This window comes from Protopterus annectens, chromosome 1.part1, assembly GCF_019279795.1.
Source record: "Protopterus annectens isolate FY-2018-M chromosome 1.part1, PAN1.0, whole genome shotgun sequence".
NCBI classification, from domain to species: domain Eukaryota; kingdom Metazoa; phylum Chordata; order Ceratodontiformes; family Protopteridae; genus Protopterus; species Protopterus annectens.
This window is the reverse complement of record NC_056726.1, coordinates 677484554-677511537: the sequence shown is the minus strand read 5'-3', so window position 1 is coordinate 677511537 and position 26984 is coordinate 677484554.

Sequence of the window (26984 nt, the reverse complement as noted above, 5' to 3'; positions counted from 1 at the left end):
AGGCGGAAAGTGTAGCAGGGAGGAAGAGGCTTGGCAGTGGGAGATTTAGGATGCTTAGAGGGGTGAGTAGAGATAAGAGACACTTTAGGGCACAGTAGGATAGGAAGAGACAGAGTTTAGCTAGTGCTAGGAATTTAGTAAGGGTAGTGTAGTACGAGAAAAGCTTTAGTAAAGAACAGAAGGTATAGCTAGTAAGATGTAAAAGAAAAGTGTAAAGATATATAGTAGACAGCGAGTAAAGAGGCGCCACCTACTGGGTAGTCACCGTAATTACAGAATATGCCGCACCTGAGGTAATGCCAGAATGAGGGAGATGAGGAGATGTAGGAGAGGATGCAGTATAGATATGAGCAATTCAAGAGAAAGTATTGCAAAGTAGATTGTGAGAGAGGCTGGAAGTGGGGATATAACAGACTGCTATGGGGGGGGGGGGGGGGTTGGCTGCTGCCTTACCTGACTCAGGAAACCTGCCTACCTTGGCAGTGTAGTAATGTTTTATTATGGTTACAGTCTTTCAACTGACAATAGCAGACATACTTTTTCTTTCAGTGTTCCTGGGAAGTCTCCAGGGAGCTGACAGGTAAACTTCTTTACACTGAAAGTGTTTCCTTGGGAGTCAAGCCGGGCAGATTCAGGCAGTCAGGCTAAGGGATGTGCATGAACACAGAGTTTCTCTTTCAGTGTTCCTGGGAAGTCTCCAGGGAGCTGATAGGTAAACTTCTGTACACTGAGAGTGTTTCCTTGCGAGTCAAGCCGGGCAGATTCAGGCAGTCAGGCTAAGGGATGTGCAGGAACACAGAGTGCAGGTGGGAGCGCCTGAGCAGGGTGGACAGCAACCAGGTCTAGGGTGAACGTGGAAAATAAATATAATTATTTATAATATTTTAAGACTACCACATGCAGCAGCTGGAGAGACCACCGAGGTTCCTCACCAGGAGAATCCAGGTCCTCAGAATTCTACCATATACAGATAGGCTAAAAGCCCTGTTTCTCTCTACCCTCTGTCATACAGACTCTTGAGAGGTGACCTCTGTCTGTCATATGGGTCTATATTATAACATCGAAGTTCTCTAACATCGAATGTTATAATATCGAACCCGTAATGTTGAACGTTGAAAACAGCGAAGGTGCAGGACATCGAATTCTTTCCCAGGGAAAGAATTTGGTGGGTCGTTGCTGTGGCTTTGCTGTTTTCAGCGTTCGATATGTTGGAGCATTACAGGTCGGGTTCAGGTAAGTGTGCGATTGTGTGTAGGTTAGGGGGCGGGTTAGGGCATGGGTCAGGTAAGTGTGCAATTGTGTGTAGGTTAGGGTTAGAGGGTGATTTAGTTGAGTTAGTGTTAGGGCGCAGGTGAGGTGAGTGTGCGATAGTGACGGACCTTAGGGTTAGGGTTGGGTTAAGGTAAGTGGATAGCTAGTACTGTATGTAAAGTTTAGTTTAAGTGTAGGATTTTAAGTGTATGTGTGTGTTTGTGCTGTGTGTATGTTTCTCGGAATAGCAAATTTATTTCCCTAGGAAAAAAATTGCTATTCTGGCTGTTCGATGTTTTCACACTTCGGTGTTTAAGGTTCAATATAATAACATTCGATGTTAGAGAACTTCGATGTTATGATATAGACCCCTGGCATACAAGGCGATCTCGGACCCTGCCTTGATGGGACTGCTGCCTATCCACAAGTCAAACTCCACTCGAGAAACACACACACACGCAGCCTCAACCTCTGTGACATCAAGAGGACTTGTTGGCGGGACAGATTTGTGTCCCAGAGAATCCCCTATTTGTGGAATAGTCTCCCTCTCCATGTCAAGCAGACTGCCTCTTTACCCCTTTTTAAGAGCAACTTGGATAGCTGGATGGGAAATAGAAAATACATCCCTGGGATTCCACCTGTGTCCCTGCTGGACAGGGGCATTGGGTGATGATTTGTCTATACATGGGCTAAACTCTTGGCTAGGCTTATAAGGGCCTCAGGGCCAATAACCTAGTAACTTCCTATGATCCCATGATCCTATGATCTTGTTTCTATCTAGTGAGTTGGATGCACACAATTGTTTGGTGCTTGTCTCAATCACCCACGATAAAGAGACTGGTGTATTTGCTACCATAGCTTAAATACTCACTTCCACCCCACTTTTTCTAATTCTTAAGACCGCCACACTTCATACCCCTCCTAGCTTCTAAATGTCTTGTATTTTCTTCCTGTCATAACTCCTTTCCTGAACTCCTTACCTAACATGCAAAATGTAAAAACACAAGGCAGGCATTATCGGACAGAAGCAACTGCCTTGGAAAACAAGTCTTGTAGAACTGTTAGACAGTTTACATCTATTGTGACATGCTACTGTAACACTCCCCTTACCTAAGTCAGAAACTGGGCTAATAATTTTCTTGAATATAGTCATCTATACTAACACCCACAGGGTTGTGATTGGGATATACCTAAAGCTGCATTTTCCTGGTTCAAAATTTGAACCAAGACAATGCCCCCTACTAATTTATTTCAATTTTCTTTCCCTAGAGGGTTTAATTAGAGTGTCATGACTACTATTAGTGTATCTACTCCTACTTTTGGCATTACTACAACCATCTTTTTGTATCCTCAGCCAGCTCAGGTATTTCAACTAATAGTAATAGGGTATTACAATCATTATTTTCACAAACAGACTGAGTATCACAACCAGGACACTGAACAGACTTGCTCATAGAAAAATGTGATCAGATTATACATCAGAATCATGTGGTGTTGACATAGTACTGTCAGCTTGACTGGCCAAGTTACAAGCATTGTCAATTCCTTTACAGAAAGAACAAGAGTATGTTAAAGGATCTCAGTCATGTACATTATTATGACTAAGCATGTCTCTACCAATGTCTTTTGGCTTATCTATGCATCATCAGATCGAACTTCCCCCTCGACTGCAATGAAATTCCATTTCATTTCCATTTCTGAAGTACATTTTGTGCAAATAGTTTTGTACATATTTGTGAAGAAATTGCTCTACCAAATAATGTGCCACAGCTGGAGATTACATTCTCATCCAATAAGGACTGCAGACAAGTACGAGCCAGGAGATCCACAGTATGGAAAAATAAAAGTGGTCTGCTTCACAGAGGTCATGTAAGTAGTTCCTTACAGCCAACAAACAATTTTTAGTTTTGCTTCTACCTGCCTCAAGTTTTGAGAATATATTTATTTTCATATTCTATCTTGATAATGTGAATGTGCTTGTAAATTCTGAAGTGTATTAACCCTAGATGTTTCAGGGCAAAAAACCTACCCACTCACCTTACTCATTTGAAACTTAACCATATACATAACCCTGCCTCTGCCCAAAACCTAACAATATGCATTCCATATTAGTATCACAAGACAAGACAACAGGACACAGAATGGGCACAAAATGCACATGCAAAACACTGAATCTATCCCCTTACCGAATCTTTACTCTAGCCCTAACCTAGAAACACTTGCAAATACATACCAACTGCTATAAGACAGTCTTGCCCATCTTCAAATTCACCACATTTTCATTCAAACATTAATTTTCCTGTGCATTCCTTCTTACCTGTGCTATAGATAATTAAATTGAACTGTATGTAATGAACCTTCCCTTATTTTTGCATTACCTCTTTTACACTAAGAAAAACTTTTCAACTAAATGAGAATTCAGCCTTTTAAGTTACAGTTTTATATATATATTTGTGTGTATGTGTGTGTGTGTGTGTATACGTGTATCTGAAAATATTTGCTTAATTTATTTAAAAGATATAAATGTGCACATATACACAGACACACACACACACGCGCGCGCACATACACACATGTGCATACACAAACACACACACACACACGCACACACGTGCGCACATACATGCACACATGCACACACACACACGCACGCACGCGCACACACACACACACACACACACACACACACACACACACACACACACATATATATGGATATGTGCGTATGTGTGTGTGCATGTGTGTGAAGGGTATAAATTGTCTATTAAGTATGTTTTTCCTTATTGTATGTTTGTTTTGTTGTTTTTTGCTTATTGAGGAGTGCACATGGCTATTGTGAATATTGGATTCATATCACAATAATGAAGTTATTGACTATGAATTCTACAATTTTTGAAATTCATATTTGATTTTTGATTTAAATGAATCCTTACAGATACTAAACTGAAAACAATAAGCTCAACTATAATGCAGGTGCCAAAATATCAGGAAATAAAAAAGGACTCTACAAAGCATTTTAGAAGTGGTCGACTGTTCCACGAGATGTACACCTGAAGTCCTTATATAGCAAAAGAACCATAAGTATGAAATGAACACGTAAATGTGTGCTGTTCTCTTATGCCATTTTTACAGTTTTGTCACTGATAAGTCTGATTGTTCTTTACAGTATACTGATGTTTTTGTTTTTCTTTTATTCTGTCTAAGGCTGCTGGATACATGACTTTTTATTAAGATATAAGTGGGGTATCACCTTGACCCCATGTGCAAAAATGAGAAAAAGGGGTTGTAGATAGATGGATGGAAGTAGGTCTTACAGTTTTATCTCAAGAAAATATTGTCATTCCTTGCTAGCAATGAAAGTAAAGCAGAATACAAAATAAATAAACATAGAAATGTCCTTGTTTTCATAAGTACTGACAGATTAATATAGGAGATATATAATAAAAGCTTCATAAGATACTCTTACATTTATACATAGGTATGCCAAGTGGGCACAATATCTTTTTTGCAGGGCTTTACTGTAAGACATTCTTGGTTCAGGTATATGAGATGAGTCAGTCACGATGGAACTGGAAGTAAAGATAATCAGACGAAGGGCTATTAAATAAAGATAGCAATTTTAACACAGCAATATGTGCTGTACTGCTAGATTATTATTTATTTATCAATTTGTTAACTGGGTTAGTGTACTGGTCCACAGCCCCTTTTCAACCATGATCTACACTCAATGCAGAGTTCAAAAAGTTGCATAAAGTTCAATGGTATTGAAAATATACTTTTAACAAAGACAGCACTAGCAGATTACAGACTAATGCAGACAACAGTGAAATATATATTTATATATATAATTTATTTATATATATATATATATATATATATATATATATATATATATATATAATATTCATATATATATGTGCATATATATATATATATGTATATACTGAAACTGTTCGTTTTATGAGCATATTTTATAATTTTATACAGAATAGTATAGGCATTATGCAAGGTGTTTAACAGACATTATGACACACTTATTCTACAGGCAATTGCAGCCACTGAATCATTAAGACAGAGAAGAATTTATTCCACCCTTAGGTTTTGGTTATCAAGGCTAGACTTCATAGAAAAAGAGCAACATTTGAACATTGTGTCTAGCCCTGCAATGTTGTGCTGAGTTCATAGTTTCATAGGTTCATAGGTGCGTACTAGGCTAATAGCCATGGAGCCTTTACAAGCCTAGCCCATAGGATCGCCCTGGCATCCTGCCACCTGACCTTAGTTCTCAGTGCCTCTGTTGAGTAGAGCCACTGGAGTGATCCCCGGGGTGAATTTTCTATTTGCCTTCCACTTATCATGATTTCTCTTGAAGAGGGTCAGTGAGGTCTTCTGCTTGACATGTATGGGAAGTCTATTCATAGCATGGGCAGTCTCTGGGTTATGAACCTGTCCCTCCAGCTTGTTCTATTGATTGTGGTAATTAGGTCGAGGTCTCTGAAGCATATGGTGCAGAGGGATTTCTTTAGATGTAGCATTTCTAACAGAGCTGGGTCAGACATGGCTTTGTAAGCCAAGCAGAGATCGCCTCTAAGTAGATGATATGAGACATAGAATAGTTGGAATTTTTTGATTCTGTCCATATAGGACAAGTGTTAAAGGCCTAGGATCCTCTTTTTGCAGTACTTTTGCAGCCTCTCCAGTTGTTGCAGGTGTCTAGTGAGGTACATGCCAAATGGAGCATTGTACTCGATGATTGCCCTAATGAGGGAAGAGTAGAGGGAGACAATGACCTCTTTCTTCCTGGATGCACAACCCTTAGTAATGAGATGTGCCACATAGAAGGACTTTCTGACCACAGTGGCAATGTGGCGGTCAAAAGAGAGGTTGCTGTCAACCTGTGTTCTCAGATCTCTTATAAAGCCTTCTGTGTTCAGTGGACTACCATCGATGTGGTAATTCATGGGAACTCGGCTTTTCCCAAAGGGGATGATGACACATTTTTTGGCATTGAGCTTAAGGCCATGGTTCTGACACCAGTCATAGGTCTCAGTGAGGCCTTTCTGTAGGATGTCAACATTACTTGGGGAGTTAATAATAACCCTCAACTTGCAATCGTCTGCAAACTTTGTCAGCCAGAGTCCGTTTGTGTTGGCCTGGACATCAGAAGAGTAGATACCAAACAGGAGAGGACCCAGGACCGAGCCCTGTGGGACCCCACTTGTGACGGCTCGGCAGTCTGACTTGGTGTCAGCTACTTTCACACTGTGGGTTCTATCTGTGAGCCAGATTGCAATCCATCTAGTGATATATGAGTTGATGCCTAGCTTAGTGAGTTTTTCTATGATTCCTGAGTGGGGAATAGTATCAAAGGCCTTGGCCAGATCAAGGTAGGCTGTATGACCCACCTTGCCTTCATCCACAGCTCTGGTGACCGATTCAAAGAAGTCGACCAAGTTAAGCAGGCATGATCTACCCTTCACAAAACCAAAATGTGTGGGATCCAGTGTTTGGAGATTCCCTGTATCCTTGTGTATTAGGTCCATGATGATGCGTTCCATAGCTTTGCATATCAGACTCATCAGGCTAATGCAGCGATAGTTCCCAGGGTCTGTAGTCACTCCTCCTTTATGGATAGGGATGACTGTAGCAGTGCACCATTCGATAAGGACAAAGCCTGAGGTGAGGCTGTGATTGAACAGTGCACACAGATGAGGTGCCAGTTCACTCTGTAGTTCATGTAGAACACAGCCAGAGATAATGTCAGGTCCCATAGAAGCTGTATTCTTGGCCTTGGACAGTGCTGTTTTAACCTGTGCAGCAGTAATACTGGGTGCCTGCAAGCTACTGGTATTGTGATCCTTTGGTGGGGGAGAGAGGGGTAAAGTTGACACTGAATCTGTCGGCCAGTATATTGGCAATATCAGTTGGCTTGATATAGGAGGTACCATTGTACACCAGCTCAGAGCAAGTCTGGGTATTGCCATGGAAATTCTTTACATAACTATAGAAGGCCTTGTGGTTGTCTTTACTATCTGCTGCAATTCTGTTTTCATAGCTAGCTTTATGCTTAACTTTTTGTTGAGGCTGATAAGGGAGTTTTTCACCTTATTCTGCATCAGTTTCCTACTTCTGTTGTAGAGTTTGTTATGGTAGGGGACCACCAGATTGGCTTCCTTTTTTTGGAGGAGAGTGTCTTGGTCCTCTTTGGTATGGCTAGATCGATGCATTTGTGTATATGTTTGTACAGTGTATTGGTGTATCATTCGGCAGTCATGCAACTATTCTCCATATACATGGGTGCCATGAAGTTAGCCACCTCTGTTTTTAGAAGCCCAAAGTTAGCCAGCTCTGTTTTTAGGAGCTCAAAATTAGCTTTGGAGAAGTTTTTCATGGTGGTTACCTTTGCAGGGGCGCGGGATGTGGATTTCCAAGGTGGTTTGTTTGTGGTCAGATCTAACCAGGGATGAGCTGACTATTGGTGTAAAGCAATGGTTGCCCATGTTAGTAATGACCACATCAAGGATGTTGCTACCTCTAGTGGGAGTAAGAACGAGGCTGATCCTGGGCATTGGAATTAATGAATTCCAGGAAACGTTGGGCAAGTGTATTGGCACATGAGCAGTTTTCCCAGTTAATGGAGGGGTAGTTGAAGTCACCCAGTATTAGAGTGTTAGGTTGGACCCTAATATTCTCCAGGGTGCTTAGGAATGTGGAATGTGAGTCTTGGGACATAGTTGGGGACCTATAGCAGGCTATGACCTCAATTGCTGTTTAGACCAATGTTAGCTGTACCTGAAGTATCTCTGATGCATTATGTTGGGCTATCAGTCTTGAGGTGTGCGCATCCTTTATGAATATAGAAGCACCACCACTTTTGGAGCTTCAGTCCAAGTTCTGGGGCCAAAAGGTGTGGAATGAGTTATAGCCTGGTAGTGCAGGGGTGCTTTCTGCTGCCTTGAACCAGGTCTCTGTTACAGCACAAATGTTGATGTTCTCCATTTCAAGGAGTGCTTCAAGTGAGTGCATTTTGAGATTTAGACTTCTAGTGTTGAACAGCATGACCCTCAGATTGCATTTTATTTTATTATTTTATTTTATTTTACATTTGTCTACTGGGAAAGTCTGACTGGAACAAGGTCCATTTACAGCAGAGGCCCGGGAAGAAAAGCTCCATAACATGACAGTACAAATACAACAAATGACAAAAAAAAATCTGTACAGAGGCATATATACAGTCAGAGCTCCATGTCTTTATATGACAACACATAATCCATGAATGACAGCAAATTTCTATACAGTGGCATATATACAGTCGAGGAGCTGTCACCTCACAGTACGATGTTGTCCAGTTCGATTCTCAGCTTGAGCGTCTTCTGTGTAGAGACATGCGTGATTAGGCGTACCTTCGTTGAAGGTTGTGCATCAGGGCCGGCAACTCGGCATGTAAAAATCTACTGCCAATCATTAGCGGACTGGAGTTTCGCTGTGGTGACCCCTAACTGGAAAAAAGCCGAAAGACACAACAAGTTTGATTTGAGCAAGCTCGGTATATAGATAGCAAAACTTTGAATTCCCTATTGGTAGTACAAAGCATAAAAATGAAGGAATGGAATCGGAAAATAATGCTATTTGTGAGATATGTCATAGTGTGAGAAATATTTTGTAGGATAGTAGTTCCTGATAGGGAGTATTTGAGTAGTACGGAATAGCTGAGGTAAGCAGTGAGGTGATGAAGTGTAGCAAGTTAGGAGGAGAGCAGAAAAGATTTTATGTGATACAGGGACAGAGCCATGATTGCAAGAGGTGTGACTTTAGTGATGTCTTGAAAAGTCTGATGGATGGTGCAGAGGAGATACTTTGGGGGAGGTTATTCCATTCCCTAGCAATGGTGTGGGAGAACAGATTTTCCCTGCAGTGTTATTGGCTTTGGTTATGCAGAGCAGGGTTTTGTTGGATGAGCATAGAAGGTGATTTGCAGAATATTGGTTTAGAAGTTGGTTTAGGGCTGGGGTTTTCTGAGGGTTCCTTATTATGTTGAAGGTGAGGACTAATTGGTGATAGCTAATTAACTGAGGGAGTTCTAACCACTGTAGTTGCTTCAGGGCAAGACAGTGATGACTTCTAAAAGTGGAGTTGTTAGCGAATTTTGCAATTTTATTGTAACTTGACTCTAGTTTAAGGTCTGTTTTCCTGATATGAATTAGGATTGGCGATGCATACATTAGGGTAGACAAGAGGTGGGTTTGGGCTAAGGAGATTCTAGCTTGGTCTGATAGGAACTGTTTGTGTTTGTATAGGGTTCCTAGTTTCTTATGTACCTTTGTGATGGTTTGTGATATATGGGCATTAAAGTTTAGATTGTTATCTATTTCAACACCGAGCAGGTTAGTGTGAGGGGAGGGGGAGATTGTGGTCCCGTTTTTGTTGGTGATACTGAAGGTAGGAGATGTGGATTTTGATTTATTGAGGGTAAAAAGGAGTAATTTGGTCTTGTTGGGGTTTAGAATGAGTTGGATATCAGTAATCCATTGTTCCACAGAGCAGAAGGATTCTTGGGTAAGCTTTTGAAGAGTGGTTATGGATGGGGCTGAGCAGATTAGTGTGAAGTTGTCTGCATACTGTACAAGTGATGCATGCAGGGTGGAAGTATGTAGTTTGTTAGTGAAAATGGTGAACAGTAGAGGACCCAGTATTGATCTTTGCGGGATGCCTATAGTAGCTGGTAATAGAGGAGATAGTGTACTTTGCCATTTAACTGACTGTTTTCTGTCAGGGAGATAGCTTCTAAACCATGAAGTAGTAGAGGGGGGTGAAGGATAAGGTTGACAGAGTGTCTAAGAGTAGGTTATGGGAGACCATATCAAACACTTTTGATAGATCTAGGAATATGGCTGAGACAAATTTGTTGTTGTTTTTTAGATGGTTAATCTGATTGGTAAAGGAGAGTAGAGCAGTGGCTGTGCTATGGTTTGGGCAGAAACCATGCTGTGTGGGGGAGAGGAGGTTATGTGAGGATAAGAAGTGCATTACCTGGCTGTGAATACATTTCTCCAGAAGCTTGGAAAGGGGGGACAAGATAGCAATTGGCCGGTAGTTTGATAGTTCATAGGAGGTTCCGCCTTTGTGAAGGGGAATTATATGTGACACTTTCCATAGATGGGGTACGTAGGTTTCTTGTATAGAGTGGTTTATAAGAATTGAGAAAGGGCAGGCTGGTGATTCTGAAGCAAATTTTAGAAAATTTGTGGGTAAACCATCTGCTGCGAGTTTGGTGGGTTTTAGTTTAGAGAGTAGCTTTTTAACTGAAGAGGTTGGTACAGGTGAGAGTGTGAAGGTGAGTATGTTAGTTTGTTCTACATTCGGGGTGGTTTTAGTGTTCTTGTTGGATAGTTGGATAGATAGTGTGAGGATAGATTCTGTGAAGTGATGGCTGAATTTTGAAGCTATGCTATCATTATCAGAATTGTTGTTATGAGATGGGGCGGTGGTTTTGCCCAGTTTTAGAAGGGTATTGATGGCCTGCCAGAACTTTGGGGGATTTCTAGTGTGCTTGTTTTGGATGTCTAAAAAGTAGTTCTTTTCATCTACTTTTGTTAGGGTTTTGGCCTAATTTTGTTTGTAGCTGTTACGGTGGTAATTTTGTCTTTGGAACACTGCCTAAAAAAAGACTATAGAGTTGGCAAGAACCTTGGCCAGTATCCGGAAGCCCAGGGGTGACAGATGCTGGCCATCTCTGGAAAAGCATCAATGTCTGTCAATCACATCATCCCAGGCAGACAGATACTGGATCCCCTTAGAAAGACACCAGAAATTTAACCAATTGTTGAAATCAATCATTTTCTGCTTGTACTGTGGTATCAATTTGGGTGATGGTAGGAGGCTGCTCAGGGCTACAGTCATACTCGCCTGGGATACATAATCCGAGAGCTCCTCTATGTCCCTTTTTCATGTAGTCCAGGGAGGTACATCTCAGGTCATTCACACCCACATGTACAATGACAGAGTCATATTTAAACCTGTTGTTGAGGGACTTGAGTGCATGCGTTATATGACAGATCCTGGCACCTGACAGGCAGCTGACTGTTACTTTCTCCTTATTCAACCTAGTGAGTGGGATATCAGTGTGCCTCACTATTGAGTCACCTATGACTAGTGTGTTGGGCATGCTGTTTTGCCTTAGGGGCTTTGGTTGAGTGGCACACTGTTTAGGAGAGTTATGTGTCTCATGATTAGTGTTGTGTTGTGGTGGTTGAGTAGATTTCTGCCTTGGAGGTCTCTGCTGTTTGGGTAGATTTTTATTGAGAGCCTCCATGAAGGTGGGTGTGTGGTTTGTGCTTTTATATGAAGGCAGTGCTGGTGTGTGTTCTGGAGGGCTATGTGTTCCATGTGGTGTGGTGCAAGTGTTGACCATCTCCTCGTGACTAGCTATTCCGGTCCTGGCTGGAGAGTGCATGGCTTCCAGTTTGGATATATAAGTACATCTCTCACAAGTCTGAGTGTTGGGAGGTAAGAGGACAGGGTTGCCAATGTACATGAGACAGTTGCTACATTGCCTCAGGAATCCCAAGTTCACCAAGTTAATAGGTGAAAGCACAGGGAACTTACCTTTAGACATGCCTGCAGGGGTGGGCATTAATAATAAGTACTGGAGCTATTTCCTTGTAGAATGTTTAGTGCTGGTAGCACTTTTACAAAGCTTCTTCATCTTGCAATTTATAGTTTTGCAATTTCTCAAAATGGTGACATCTCATTAAGAGTGGTTTTGCATGAATTAAGAATAACTCAAATGAACATGTTTTCACCACTCGAGAGCCCTTCAACTTACGCTACACTACACAAGCACAGACCCCACTCAGCATCTTACACTAGTAACACAGATACACACACACACACACACACACACACACACACACACACACACACACACACACACACACAGGCATTCTCACACTTCGACATGCACACAAACAGATATGCACTTGTACTAGTAGGCAATGCAATATACACACTCTGACATACACACACATATACCTACATAGGCAGGCAACAGACATGCTGTGCTATCCTTCAGTGCTATTGGACAAGGGAGGTTAAGTGGAGTAGAGCCATGCAGTCACAAAGACCACACATCTAAATACAGGCATACAGAATGAGCACAGAATCTGCCACTTTCACACAATCACACAAGGGCATAAAGACTCAGACATATCCCCTGCAACTATAATCACACCACTTATGCAAGCAACAAACAATATCAAACAATGGCCATCCTCCTATCCACCCCCACCCCAATGCACCCACTTGCATGTACACATAGAGAAAATATATGCATATTTACTCATAGATAATCGCACACACACACACACACACACACACACACACACACACACACACACTGACATGGGGGCATTGCCCCTAGACTCACAGGAATTAAACATACTATATCCACGGTTGCACAATGGTAGAGAAATAGGATAACTCCAGAAATTATATTACAGTCAGACTATTGTAATATTATTCAACCACTGTAGCCACCAATGAAATTTATCAAAGAAGTGGAAAGCATTCATCTACAGCCCCATGTAAAAATAGTTTTTTTTTGTGTGTGTGTGTGATCACAAATGTAAGCCGTTACTTTTTTGATGTCTGTGATCACTGATGAACTTTTTAAATGTATTTTCTTTCAATGAAAGTTCATCAGCGATGTAAAGAAATATGTGTGTGTGTGTGTGTGTGTGTGTGTGTGTGTGTGTGTGTGTGTGTGTATATGTGTGTGTGTGTGTGTGTGTGTGTGTGTGTGTGTGTGTGTATATGAAAAGACACATAGATATCTGAACAAACATGCATAATTGTTTATTATATATGTATTTAAAGTCATATATCTATATAATTAGCTATCTGTATTAGTATGTGTGAATATGCTTATATTTTACTTATGATTTCCATGACCCCCCTTAATTATAAACTTTAACAAGACAGCTTGTCCAATCTGTACCTGTCTCTGCATTTTTTTGGGCACATAGGTAAATGAAGATTTAAATTTGACTTGGTATTCATTTTTACATTAAATATGTATTAAAGAAGACACTTCTATTGATAGTTTATATCTTTCTATGCTCTGCATCCTTTTGATTTGTATATGTATATGTATATATATATATATATATATATATATATATATATATATATATATGTATGTGTACACACACACACACACACACACACACACACACACACACACACACACTCACCCACATGCGTGCACGCATACATTAACATAAACAAATATGTATGTATATATATGTATATGCATGCATCTATGCATGTGTGTGTGTGTGTGTGTGTGTGTGTGTGTGTGTGTGTGTGTGTGTGTGTGTGTGTGTGTGTGTGGGTGTGTGTGTGTTTGTTTGTGGGTGTGGGTGTAGCTTTGCACTGAAAATGTAGAAATACAGTTTTATACAATGACATGTACACAAGCATAATCTGTCTGAGTTATTTTATAATGACATGTATAGCACATGATAGCTTAGATTGACTTTTCACTATGACTTGATTCATAGTTCTCCTGGTAACACTGCTATGCCTTCAAGCTTAACACTAAAGCCCAATAGGCTTCCTATGAATTTTATAGTAGCATCTTCCTTGCCAACGCTAGGGTTTATTATTTTATTGTAGGCTCTAAATTAATAAAACTCTCAGGAAAAGCTAAAGCATGACTCTACATTGTTTATAAAATATGTTTAATTCTGTCAGACCTAAGGAGAAGAGATGACTTGCTGCTGTGAAACTAAAAAATTCAGCTCACTGAGTTAGACTGATGAATCCTGCATAACCTGTTTTGTGCTACCTTGTGAAGTCCATTCACTTAATGGCATCCTGAAAAAACAGCTGCTTTCCAGTTTTCAAATATTTATTCAGTACATGGAAATCTGGTAGGACACTGTGCTATCATTGTGCAAACTGCTTATCTAAACAAGTCTAACACAGGTGGTACCAGCTGGCTTTGCAACTCGAGTGCTTTGATTACACTTATTATTTCTTGAGGGAAAATCAACTAATCAGAGTGATTTATGATACCTTCCTCTTTCCTTCAAAACTCATTGTCAATTGTCCTGTAAATGCTGCAAATTTTGGTGACCAGGGATCATTTGGCTTATCCGTTAACTAGAAAGAAGGTATACTTTATGCACATATGTGTTATAGCAAGCATTCATTCTGAGTTGCACTGATGCTGTGTGCTTTTCATATGGCACATTTACCAGACATTGTCAAAGTAAACATTGATGAAAGCATGAGTAGAAGACATTTACAGGCTCCACATTTTTTGCAAACACTTTTGATTGTTTCACTGACAGCCTGATCATTACATCTGAGGTCTACTGGTGATGCTCAGTGGTATTTATTTATCTAAAGATTTTTACTGTCTGCATTCCATCTGCACCAACCTAATTCTCCTGTAGTCATATGGGAAAACTGGTTTATATTTGACTGATTTAAACATGCGGTCAGAGAAAGCAGGTGCAGAATACAGGTAACATACCATTAATAGTTAAACTCTGTGTCAGCAACAGGTAGCAATTGTTTAGTACTTTCACTTACGCAATACCAGTTCATTCTTAGAATACAACTATACTGTATCAAAGTAAAACTCCATTTTGATCTAAATTTATATTGGAGAACTTACAGAGAGAGACTGGCTACTTTAAAGAGATTATATTGCAAAACTGATGTAACTTGAAGTTTTATACTAAACATATTGAAATTTATAAGAGATACAGAAAATAAATATTGCAGGTGTACTACCTGTATCGAGGAACAGGACATGTTTGACAATTTATGTTTACATGTAATGAAGACGTGATAGTGTCAGATAGGACTGCATATATGAGTGTAGATGCTTGAACTGAGCAAACCAAATGCAGGTTTACTTTTACATGTACCAAGTAAAATGTCAGGTGGTGGAAGACAAATCTTCAGTATTTTAATATGAATGTGTGCTGTACAGGGCTAAGAATTCTGTACCATTTGAATCAGTATGATACAATAACGTGGTCTAAGTTCTTCAATTTTAGTAAATATAAATAATCTAAATAAATATTGACGTTAGGGTATCTGTAATTTCATACCAATATTTTTTTCAGAATATAACTTGCATAAACAAGATTAAAGTTCATCTTTTTTCAGCAAAAGCACAACTTATAGGAGCACAGCATCTTCCTTTAACTTACACATTGCAAATGTATCAAATATTTAAACAATAACCCATGAGTGGGTGTTGGTATATTTATAGGATTTACCCATGGTTGGCATGGTTTGATCATGAGAGTAAAGCCCAGGTGATTAAACAAAGCCACCTGTGGGCAAATCCTGATATACCCACATCCACAAGTGGGTTATTGTTATTATATAATGACATTATTTAAGAAAGAATTTGCTTACCTTTCTTAAATAATGTCTTTGTACAAGGGTGCTGAAGTGTTTCTTTTTGTTCTTCTGCATTTTTCTAATGTATTGTGCATGTGTATGGGACTTAGACTTGCATAGTACATCAGTACAATACAAGGAGAAGTGATGGAGAAAAGGGAATCTCCATTGTTTAATACAAGTAAAATGGACAAAACAAATATAATTTTTGGTGTGGGAGACAAACGTCCAACATTAGGGAAAAATTACATTGCTTTTAGAACCTCAGAAAGTCAATAGCTCAAGAGTGTTTTTTGTTAACATGCATTTTCTGTGGGATATGTAGCCTAAATCACAATTGTCTGCCATTATTTAATGACTTCCATCCCAAGTGGCTTGCCAGAAAACTTTTTTAGCAGGAAAAGACCAAACTTTGAGGCAGAAATCTGAACAGTCTGTCAAGATTTGGACATTTGATAAATACTGGACTCTGCCGAAATTTAAGGAGGGACAGTATAGAATACAAGGAAAATCAGTTATGTTTCTGTTTCTTTACTTTTTCTCTCTGTAGCATATGTTTCTATGCCAAAAAAACTTATGGTTTTAGTGGTATTAAGAAACAAAGCAAGCAAGACTGAAGGGATCATAGGATCTTAATAGGTTACTAGGCTAACAGCTTAAGGGCCTTTACAAGCCTAACTAAGTTCAACCTGTGTTGCCAAGGATGTCTGGTTTAAGCAGACACTAAAATCAGCACCTATTGCCCCTGTCCAAGAGGGACACAGGTGAAAACCCCCATGATAAATTTCTGGTTACCCATTCAATTGTCCAAATTACACTTAAATATGGCAATTGAGGGGCTTTGTTTAACATGAATATGAAGCTTGTTCCAAAGGTAGGGCAACCTCTGTAAGACAAATCTATCTCTCCTGCAAGTTCTGTTGATGTCACATACCAAGTTAAGGTCCTTTGAGTGAGTGACCCGTGTGCTATTTGATTTGTGAATGCGCAGCATTTCCATTAAAGCTGGGTCAGAGATTGCTCTATATGCAAGGCACAGACTGCCTCTGTGAAGTCTGTACGACACAGAGTAAAGTGATAATGATTTCAGTCTGTCCGCATAAGACAGATCTTGAAGACCCTGAATTTTCTTTGTAAAGAACCTTTGTGGTCTCTCCAATTGCTGCAGGTGTTTGGAAAGGGACATACCAAAGGGAGTGTTGTACTCTATTACTGGCCTGATGAGGGAAGAGTACAGGGAGTTTTAACCTCTTTTTTTTTTCTGGAAGCAATGCTCTTTCTTATGAAATGAGCAATAAAAAATTCCCTTCTTACCACTGTGATACATGGTGATCGAAGTTAACATTGCTGTTGACCTGTGTGCCCAGATCTCTCACCACTGACTGTGTGCTTAGATAGTTTGCGGGAACATCTTCCTTGCTGAAGAGGATGAAAATGCATTTTTTTTGCATTAAGTTTAAGACCATGACTCTGGCACCAGTCATTAGTCTGTGTAAGACCTTCTTGAATGATATTGACATTGCTAGGGGTTTCAATGATCACTCCCAGTTTGCAGTCATCAGCAAATTTTGTCAGCTACAGTCCTTTAGTTTTAGCCTGTACTTTGAAGAAGTAGATTCTGAACAGTAGGGGTCCCAGAACTGATCTCTGTGGAACACCACTGATTACGGTCTGCTGGAGGAGGTGGTGTCCCCTATTTTGACCGAATGAGTTCTATCAGTGTGCCAGTTTACAACTCATCTGACAATATATGGGTTGTTACCCAGCTGGGTGAATTTATCAATGATGCCTGAGTAGGGGATTTTGTCAAAGGCCTTGGCTAAGTCTAGGTAGGCTGTATGCACAGATTTGCCCTCATCTACGACTTTGGTAACTGTCTTGAAGAAGTCCACCAAGTTTAACAGGCATGACAAAGCCAAACTTGATGGGAGTCAAGCGTTTGGTGATTTACTATATCATTCCATGGCCTTGCAGATAAGGCTGGTCAGGCTAATGGGTCTATAGTTCCCAGGGTCTGTGGATGAACTCCCTTTGTGCAAAGAGATGACGGTAGCTGTTTTCCATTGCACTGAGACAAAGCCAGTGCTTAGGCTGTGATTGAAAAGTGTGCCCAATAGTGATGTTAATTCCTGTTTTAACCCATGTAGAATACAGCCCAGCCAGGATGCTGTCTGGTCCCATGCAGGCTGTGTTTTTGGCCTTGGAGATGGTGTTTAAGACCTGCTCCTCAGAGATACTAGGTGGGGGACAGGTGTTAGGGATACTTTGGGGTATATGTGGCAGGGACAGGGGAGCAAAGTTTTCACTGAACCTGTCAGCTAGCAGGTTTGCTATATCCACAGGTTCTGTATATGTAGTATCATTAACTGTGAGTTCAGTGCAAATCTGGGCCTTACCTTTGAGGTTATCCTTAGTTAGGGAAGCAAACTTGGATTTGTAGTTAGCTTTGAGGACTTCACTAACAGTTTTATTTACTTGTTTAAGTTGAGGAGGGAGTATTTCCAGTTTTAACATCATTTCTTCCTACTTTTAGACAGTGGGTATGAACCTATTTATGCTGTCATGTAAGAGGATGTAATTGGCCTTGGAGAAGTTATTTAGTTTAATTGTTGCTGGGGAGTCTTGTGTTATAGTTACTTCTAATGAGATTAATTTGTGGTCAGATCTGACCAGGGATGGCCACACACCGGGGGGTGATGCAGCGGTTCCCCATGTTGGTGAGCACCAGATCCAGGATATGTGAGCCACTTGTGGGTATGTCAACCAGCTGGTCTGGACATTGCAGTTAATGAAGTGCAGGAACTTTTGGGCAAGTGAGCTAGAACACGTATAATTTACCCAGTCAATGGGTGAGTAATTAAAGTCACCTAAAACCATGATGTTTAGTTGTATATTGATTAACTCAAGTACATCCAAGTAGGATGAGTGGATGTCCTGATTCATGGAGAGGGTCCTGTAGCTGGCAATGACCTCAAGAGGGGTCTTACCTACAGTCAATTGCACCTGACGTAATTCAAGGGAATTGTGCTGTTTAAACAGTCTAGAAGTGCATTTAACTTTAATGAATATTGATACACCACATGCTTTAGTTCTCATGCCTCAGTTTGTAATCTGAACATATGGAAGGAAATGTAACCTGGCATAGATGGGGTGCTCTCTGCAGCCTAAAACCAGGTCTCAAAGACTGCACAAATGTCAGCATCTTCCAAGGTGAGGACTGCTTCCAGTGAGTGCTGTTTCTGGTTTAGACTCCTAGTATTTAGCAGCATAACCTTGAGGTTGTTTTTAGAGGGTATTTTTAAATCAGGAATGTTGTTCTTGTGACATTGCCTAAAAAAAGGCACAATGGCATTGGCAAGAGCCTTAGCCCATAACCAAAATTCCAGGGGTGACAGATGAAAACATCTCTGGCAAAGCACATAGGTCTGTTGATCATGTCATCCCAGGCTGAGAGATACTGGATCCTCTTTGAATGATACCAGAAACTAAGCCAATTGTTGAAGTCAATCATTTTTTGTTTGTACTGAGGTATCACCTAGGCGAAGCTAAAATGCTGCTTAAGGCTGGGGATATACCTTCCCGAGACACATAATCAGAGATCTCACTCATGCTTCTCTTTATATAGTCCAGTGAGGTACATCTCAAGTCATTCATACCAACATGGACTATGACTGAGTCATAACGATGCTTGTTGTTGAGAGACTTGAGTGCATGTGTGATGTGTAGGATCCTGGTACTTGTCAGATAGCTGATCATGACTTTTCCTTATACAACCTGGTGAGAGAGACATCTGAGTGTCTCACAGTTGAGTCACCTATGACTAAGATAATTGGTTTTGTGTTATGTCTTAGGGGCTTGACTGGTGAGACACTAGTGTGTGATATATTATGTGTAATATGTTCTGCAGAGGCTGTATTATGTGAATCATGCTTGTTTGTGTTTGGGAGGTCTCTGAAGTTTAGGTAGGTTTCTGGTAAAGACCTCTGAATATATATACTTTACATGTGTCATTTCTACATCAATAAGTGACTCCTTTGCTAGATGAAAGAGGACAAAATAAATATTTTCATAGCTTTACACTCTGCCAACCTTCCATGTTAGATTGTTAATATTGTAGCTACATTTTCTGTGTAAGCCTGCCCAGTTTTGTTTACCTGCTCTAAATGTAGCTTCACTTTGCTTACCTTCCCCAGCCCCCAGTTCTGATCCACCCCTCCTCATAGCTCTCAACCTTCGATCTTGAAAATGAGGAACACTGCCTCTCTTAATGTGGAACAAATGGGCAAAATGTGAACAAAGCTAACAGCTTAGAATCAACTTCAACAATGAACATTATAGGATGGTTAAATTGTGCTACTTTATGCATAAAAATGGTCTTATAATGAATTGATATGATTTAATTCTATTTATCATGGGTATCAGTTACAAAGTTTCCTGACACTGAATGTGTGACAGACCCATTCAATGTTGAACTTGGAGGAACATGAACTTTTTAAGACCCCATATGAGGAGCGTTCCTCATAATGAGGTAGACTTGAGAGGTATGTTCCTCCTTCTCCACACTTATGACTACATGGTCCTACCTACTTAGCTAAACCTCCAATCAGTGGCCTCTCAATTTATCTACCTCTTAGCGCAGTCAGGTTAACCCACATATCACTCAGTATATTTCCGTTCACCTTCATATTAATAACTTCACTTTTTCACACTTATAATCCAGTCCCTGCTCATATCTAAATACACCCATTTCACAATATAGTCTGTAAGTCTTCTCATTGGTAAGGTGGACAGCTTCCATTACTAATCACAAGCAGCACAGTTGTTCATACCTCTCACAGTTGCAACAAAGTAATAGTTACATTCATTCTTAAGTAATACTAACCTTTCTACTGCATCCCTTCCAACTTACAGCTCCATCATGTCCGTCTCTCTTTCTCTCTCTTTCTCTCCCTCTCTCTCTCTCATCCAATATTCATTGTTTTCTCTTTAACCATCATGACATCGTACCACATTCTCTGAATGCAAACTGTGAATCTAAGCTCACTCCTCACAATCTGTACCCAGTTCTAATTCCACTGTTGCAATATCCTCCCAGGCTTATTTTCTAGCAATCAAGCTCGCAATCTGAAATATAGACTCCTTGCAATTGACTCCAAGTCAAACTGTTAACCATTTAAAGACTACCTTATACTAAAAAAATGCCTACCTCAGTTACCTCTCTATGTCTTCCACCTTATGTACTTCTACTCTTTGGAGATATTTTCCTAAATCCGGGCCGTGCTCCCCAGACATTAGTTTATCTCAATACATCCTCAGTCTCTTCCACTATTCTTGAAGGCTACAGCAAAACAAACCCATACATAAAGCAATCAACATCAATATCGCTTCCTTTACAAAATTACTCGGTACCACTTTTAGATGCCTACCTCAGTTACCTCTCTATGTCTTCCACCTTATGTACTTCTACTCTTTGGAGATATTTTCCTAAATCCGGGCCGTGCTCCCCAGACATTAGTTTATCCCAATACATCCTCAGTCTCTTCCACTATTCTTGAAGGCCACAGCAAAACAAACCCATACATAAAGCAATCAACATCAATATCGCTTCCTTTACAAAATTACTCGGTACCACTTTTAGATGCCTACCTCAGTTACCTCTCTATGTCTTCCACCTTATGTATTTCTACTCTTTGGAGATATTTTCCTAAATCTGGGCCGTGCTCCCCAGACATTAGTTTATCCCAATACATCCTCAGTCTCTTCCACTATTCTTGAAGGCCACAGCAAAACAAACCCATACATAAAGCAATCAACATCAATATCACTTCCTTTACAAAATTACTCGGTACCACTTTTAGATAGCTCTCCTTTTGTCTGGCATCATAATTTCCAGTAAAACATGAGTGAAAACCAAAGTTATCAACTCAGAAACTGCTTCCCATTGACCTAACATTTGTAGACATGACTGCAAATTTAAATCAGTAGGTGACTTGCCTCACAGCAAGCAGTTTCCCAGTTCAATTCTTCACTGGGGTGCCTTCTGTGTGTAGTCTGCATGTTCTCCCTGTGTTCATGTGCATTTCCTCCAAGTGCTCCTGTTTCTTCCCACATTCCAGAGACATGCAATACAGCAGGGGTATTGGACACTTTAAATTGGCCCTTGGTGTGATTGTGTGGCGTGGATGAACTACTGTGGCAGGGCTAGTCATCCAGAGGTATAAACCTTATCTCTAGATGATTGTCACTGTTGAAGTGACACCCTGGCCCCATGTGCAAAAATGGGAAAAGAGGTTGAGGATGGATGGATGGATGGATGGATGTCATTTTTTTCACTCCAACAACCCCATGCTACAATCTTTTACCACTGAAATACCAGGTTTCAAGCAGACTGAAATATTACCTACCTAACCAAGTGTAAACCAAAATAAGTCAGCATGCATCATTGTACATTTCCATCAAAAACCACCCCTTCACTCTCAAAGATCTCCTATCCTTATCATCTTCTTACATCTTCCAATAGATACTCAGTTTTGGGGATGTTAGCACTAACTGATCTACTTCCAGTCTTTAGACTTATACCCATCCTATGCATTTTTTCAGGTTTACTCATCTTATCTCCACCCCACCAAATTAAAAAAAAAATAAACAATAAAGGAATCATCCTAGCCTGGATATTAACCTGTGCACCAGAGAAAGTTACATTTTCACATACACTCACAGCCTCCTTTAGTGACCATCATTTAGCTCTGTCATTGAAACAAAATCCCTTAAACCACCCACTTTAACATAGTTAGGAATCATAAAAATTTTCACAAAAACATCTTCATTGTACTTGATTATTGGCCTGTTTCAGTGGTCTATAACTAACTTGGATCTAGATGCCATGTCTTTACCTATAAGCTGTGCTACATACAAGGACTTCCTCACTATTCTAGACACATGATGGTCAAAGTTCTAGCTACTATCTATCTATGTACCTAGATCTCGCACTTGTGAGTCCATTCTTAGGGGTGTACTATTAATGTTGTAATTTGTAGGGATATTTGACTTCTGAAAAGACATAATTATGAATTTTTTGACATTTAGTTTTAGGACATGGCTCTGGAATCAATCATTTGTTAGAATTAGACCCTTCTGAAGGATATCTACATTGTCGAGGAATTCAGTGATCACCCCCAAATTGCAGACATGAGTAAACTTGGTCAGCCAAAGGCCTTCAGCATTAGCCTTGACTTCAGTGAAGTATATTCTGAACAGGAGAGGTCCCAGCACTGAGTCCTGTGGCACACCGTTAGTAACTGGCCTCTTGCTGGATCCAGATTCTCCCACTCTAACAATATGTGTCCTACCTATAAGGCATTTGGCTATCCATGTAGTGATGTAGAGATTTATGTTCAATTTTGTGAGTTTATCTATAATATTTGAGTGGGGAATTATGTCAGATGCCTTAGCCAAGTCAAAGTAGGCAGTATGCACTGTTTTACCCTCATCCATGGCCCTAGTGACTTTCTCAAAGAAGACCACCAGATTGAGAAGGCATGACCTGCTCTTGATGATGGCAGACTGAGTTGGGTCCAGTGTTTGGAAATTTTCTACATAGTTGTCTACAAGGTCTAGGATTATACTTTCTATGGTCTTGCATATGAGACTAGTCAAACTTATGGGTCTGTAATTTCCTGGATGTGTTGATGGTCCCCCTTTATACAGAGTGATGATGATTGTTGTCCTCCGCTCCCCAGGGTCAAATCCAGTCTGGAGGCTGTGGTTAAATAGAGATCCTAGTGGGCTTGATAGGTCATGTTTAGAGCTATTTACAAGGCATCATGAGATATTGTTGTGACCCATCAAAGCCATGTTTTTAGCTTTAGAGAACGCTGTGGTGACCTCTTTTTTGGTGATAACTGGGAAAGGAATAGTGGGAGGTGTTTCTTGGGGGATAACTGGAGGTGATGTTGAGGTGAAATTTGAGCTGAATTTATTTGCAAATAGATTTGCTGTCTTCTGGCTGGTTGTAAGTGATGCCGTCTACAACTAACTCTGCACACTGTTGGGTGTTGCCGTTAAGATTGCGGGAATAACTGAAAAATGCCTTATAGTTATCCTTAACTTGGAATACTATTTTTGCCTCAAAATTCACTTTTGAAGACTTGACTAGTCTCCCAATTTGCTTGTTAAGACTAATGAGGGAGTGTTTGCTCTGCTATGCATGTTCTCTCTTACTTCTAGGCAGAATTTTCTTTCTTTTGTTGTAAACCTATTTATAACCAGGGCCCACCAGGGTGGCTAGTTTTTAGGAGTTTGTCCTAGGCTTATTTCAGTCTGGCACTGTTGTTTTTCTGCAGTTGTTTATATGGCCATACAGGGCTTTTGTATACCTCTCTGCATAGGCTTCTTTATTTTCTGGCTTTAGGGGAGTTTGGCAATTAGCTACTCCATGGCTTAACAGGAAAGTTTCCCTTAAAAAAAGTTTTTACAGGTTTGGGGGTTGGTGAGGGTTCTAGATTTATATTTATTTCAAGGGAGATTGCTTTGTGATCAGTTCTAACCAGTGAGGACATTATACTGAGTACCAGGTCTAGGATATTTTCACCGCTAGTGGGAGTGCAGAGTAGCTACTCCAGTGAATTTGCATTGACAAAGTCTAGAAATCTTTGAGCGTGCATAGTAGTGGTCATGTATGCTTCCCATTTAGTGAAAGTATAGTTGAAATCACCTATGAGTATGGCATTTGGCTGAATGGTAAGTGTATCTAGTAACTTCAGGTATGAGGTATGGTTACCCTGCTTCATGGTGGGGAACCTGTAGCTAGCAGGGATATGGTAAGGCATTTTTCCTATGGTTATCTGGATGTGGAGTAGCTCAAGCATGTCATATTGTTTGACCAGTCTTAAGGTGTGCTTATCTTTTATGTAGGTGAATACACTTCCAACGTTTGTCTTTTCATGTGCAGTGGGTGGTTTGAATGACTGAAAGGCATTATAGCCTTGCACTGCTGGGGTCATTTCCAAGGCTTTGAACCATGTCTCTGCAACTTCACAGATATCAGCATTCTCCAGGGTGAAGAGTGCTTCCAGGGAGTGTAGTTTCTTGTTGACACTCCAGGCATTTAGCAGTAATACCTTTAGCTTATCATAAGTAGATGTGGCTATTTTGGAAGGTTTATATGTCTGGCAATACCTAAAAAAGGCACTATAAGGGAGGATAATGTTTTGGCCAGCATACAAAAGCCTAGCAGTTACAAGGGAAGACCAACCCTGGCAAAGCAGCATGGGCTTTCAGTCATGTTCTCCCAGGCTGACAAGTATTGGACCCTCTTGAAGTGACACCAGTAGCTAAGCCAGTTATTAAAGAAAATCATTTTCTGTTGTAGCATCATCCTTAGAGAGGGTTTTCCTTGTCATGAGACTGATACAGCCTTTCTATTCTTCCTGAATTGCACACACTTCAGACATAAGGTCAGATTGGTCCCCTCTATATTACTAGATCTGTCTAAGGCATATTGACATTGTGTTTCACACAAAATTCCTTCACATTCTTGCAAGCTTTAGTTTTCTGTTCCACAATCAAGTGCTTTATCTGAATAATATAACTCAGTCCATTAAACAATATTCTGATTTCACTACCTTTTTATCAGTCACCATAGGAGTGCCAGATAGTTCCATCACTGGACCTCTACTTTATAATCTATTCATAAATAATCTAATTTTAGTCTTCAGTCAATCATCTCTTATATAATATACATGTGACTCCACTCTCATCTGCTCAGCATCAACCACATCTGGATTATGGTTGAAGCTGAGGCCACCACAACTAGCAGATGACAGTTTCATTTTAAAACTGGCTTAAATGGTTAATCTACTTTAAAAGCAATAAGAGAAGTGCACTTCCTGGCTTACTAAATACAAAACAGAGAAAATGCTTTATTTGGTTTAACTTTGTACAGAAGAACTTCAACTTCCAAGAATCTTAGAGTAAGACAACCATGGCTAACTGCTTGTACAATGGGAACAATAAGGAAGATAGCACTCTTACCAATTTACTGGTTCCTTCTGGTGTCAGTAGAAGATTCCCAGGCTAATTTTAGGTATTATGAGTTAAAGAGATAAAATGTAGCTGTCATGCTATTGATTACTACAGTTGTTAAGCTTTTAAATAAGGCAATTCAGTGCAACACTGCCCATTGTGCAATACTACAGCTGACAGTATTATATATATATATATATATATATATATATATATATATATATATATATATATGATAGTGTTTAGAGCTTTAAGTTTATCTGTGCAACATACTCCCCCAATTTCTATTGCACTTTAAAAAGACAGTAGCTGTGCCCTTCATGTATATACTTGGATTGTTTGTTTTAGACAAGAAGAACCTCCTGTAAATCAGTTCCAAACTCATAAGCTCAATAGCCCCTTCAGCCCACATTAGTAAGCACCAGGAAAGATGGATTTGCACTTTGCAGCCATCTTTGGAGCCACTCTGGTTAAAATGGGCATCCTGAGACAATGCAACAATTGTCTCATATTTACTGATAACTGGCAATTGCTTAAACCAATGTTATTGCAGACTGGGTTTTCTCACAAAAACACAAAAAATAACAAATAGGTTACTAGTACCACACAAAACGAACTAAGCCAAGACCACACTGCACAGACCAAATGCAAATAACTACATATGCTGTGGCTCTAAGAAGTTTACTATTTGAACCATAAAGACCTATTAAATGTAACCAAAGAAACAAGTATTCTTAGATATCTCATGAACACAACCCATGCAATATCCATCTAAGATTCACAGTGAGTCATTTCAAAAGCCCCTTGACAAACCTAAAAATAGTCCAGTATCCTAGTCATAGGTCATGGGTGGCCTCAGTGGTGCAGCGGTTAGCATTGCTGCCTCACAGCAAGAGGTTATCCTGTTTGGTTCTCGGCTGGGGTGCCTTCTGTGTGGAGTCTGCATGTCCTCCCTGTGGTCGCATGGGTTTCCTCCGGGTGCTCCAGTTTCCTCCCACATCCCAAAGACATGCTGTAGGTGGATTGGACACTCTAAACTGGCCCTAGGTGTCAGTGTGTGTATGTGTGTGCCTTCTGTGGAAGGTTGGGCGCCGGGCTGGCAACTCCACACCTTAAAACTCCACTGCCAATCATGAGCAGACAGGTGATCCGCTGTGGCGACCCCTAACTGGGAAAAAGCCAAAAGAAGAAGAAGATCCTAGTCATAGGTTACTCCATAGTGAGACACACTGATGCACTACTCACCAGACTTCACAAAGACAGGGTAATGGTCAGTTATGTATCAT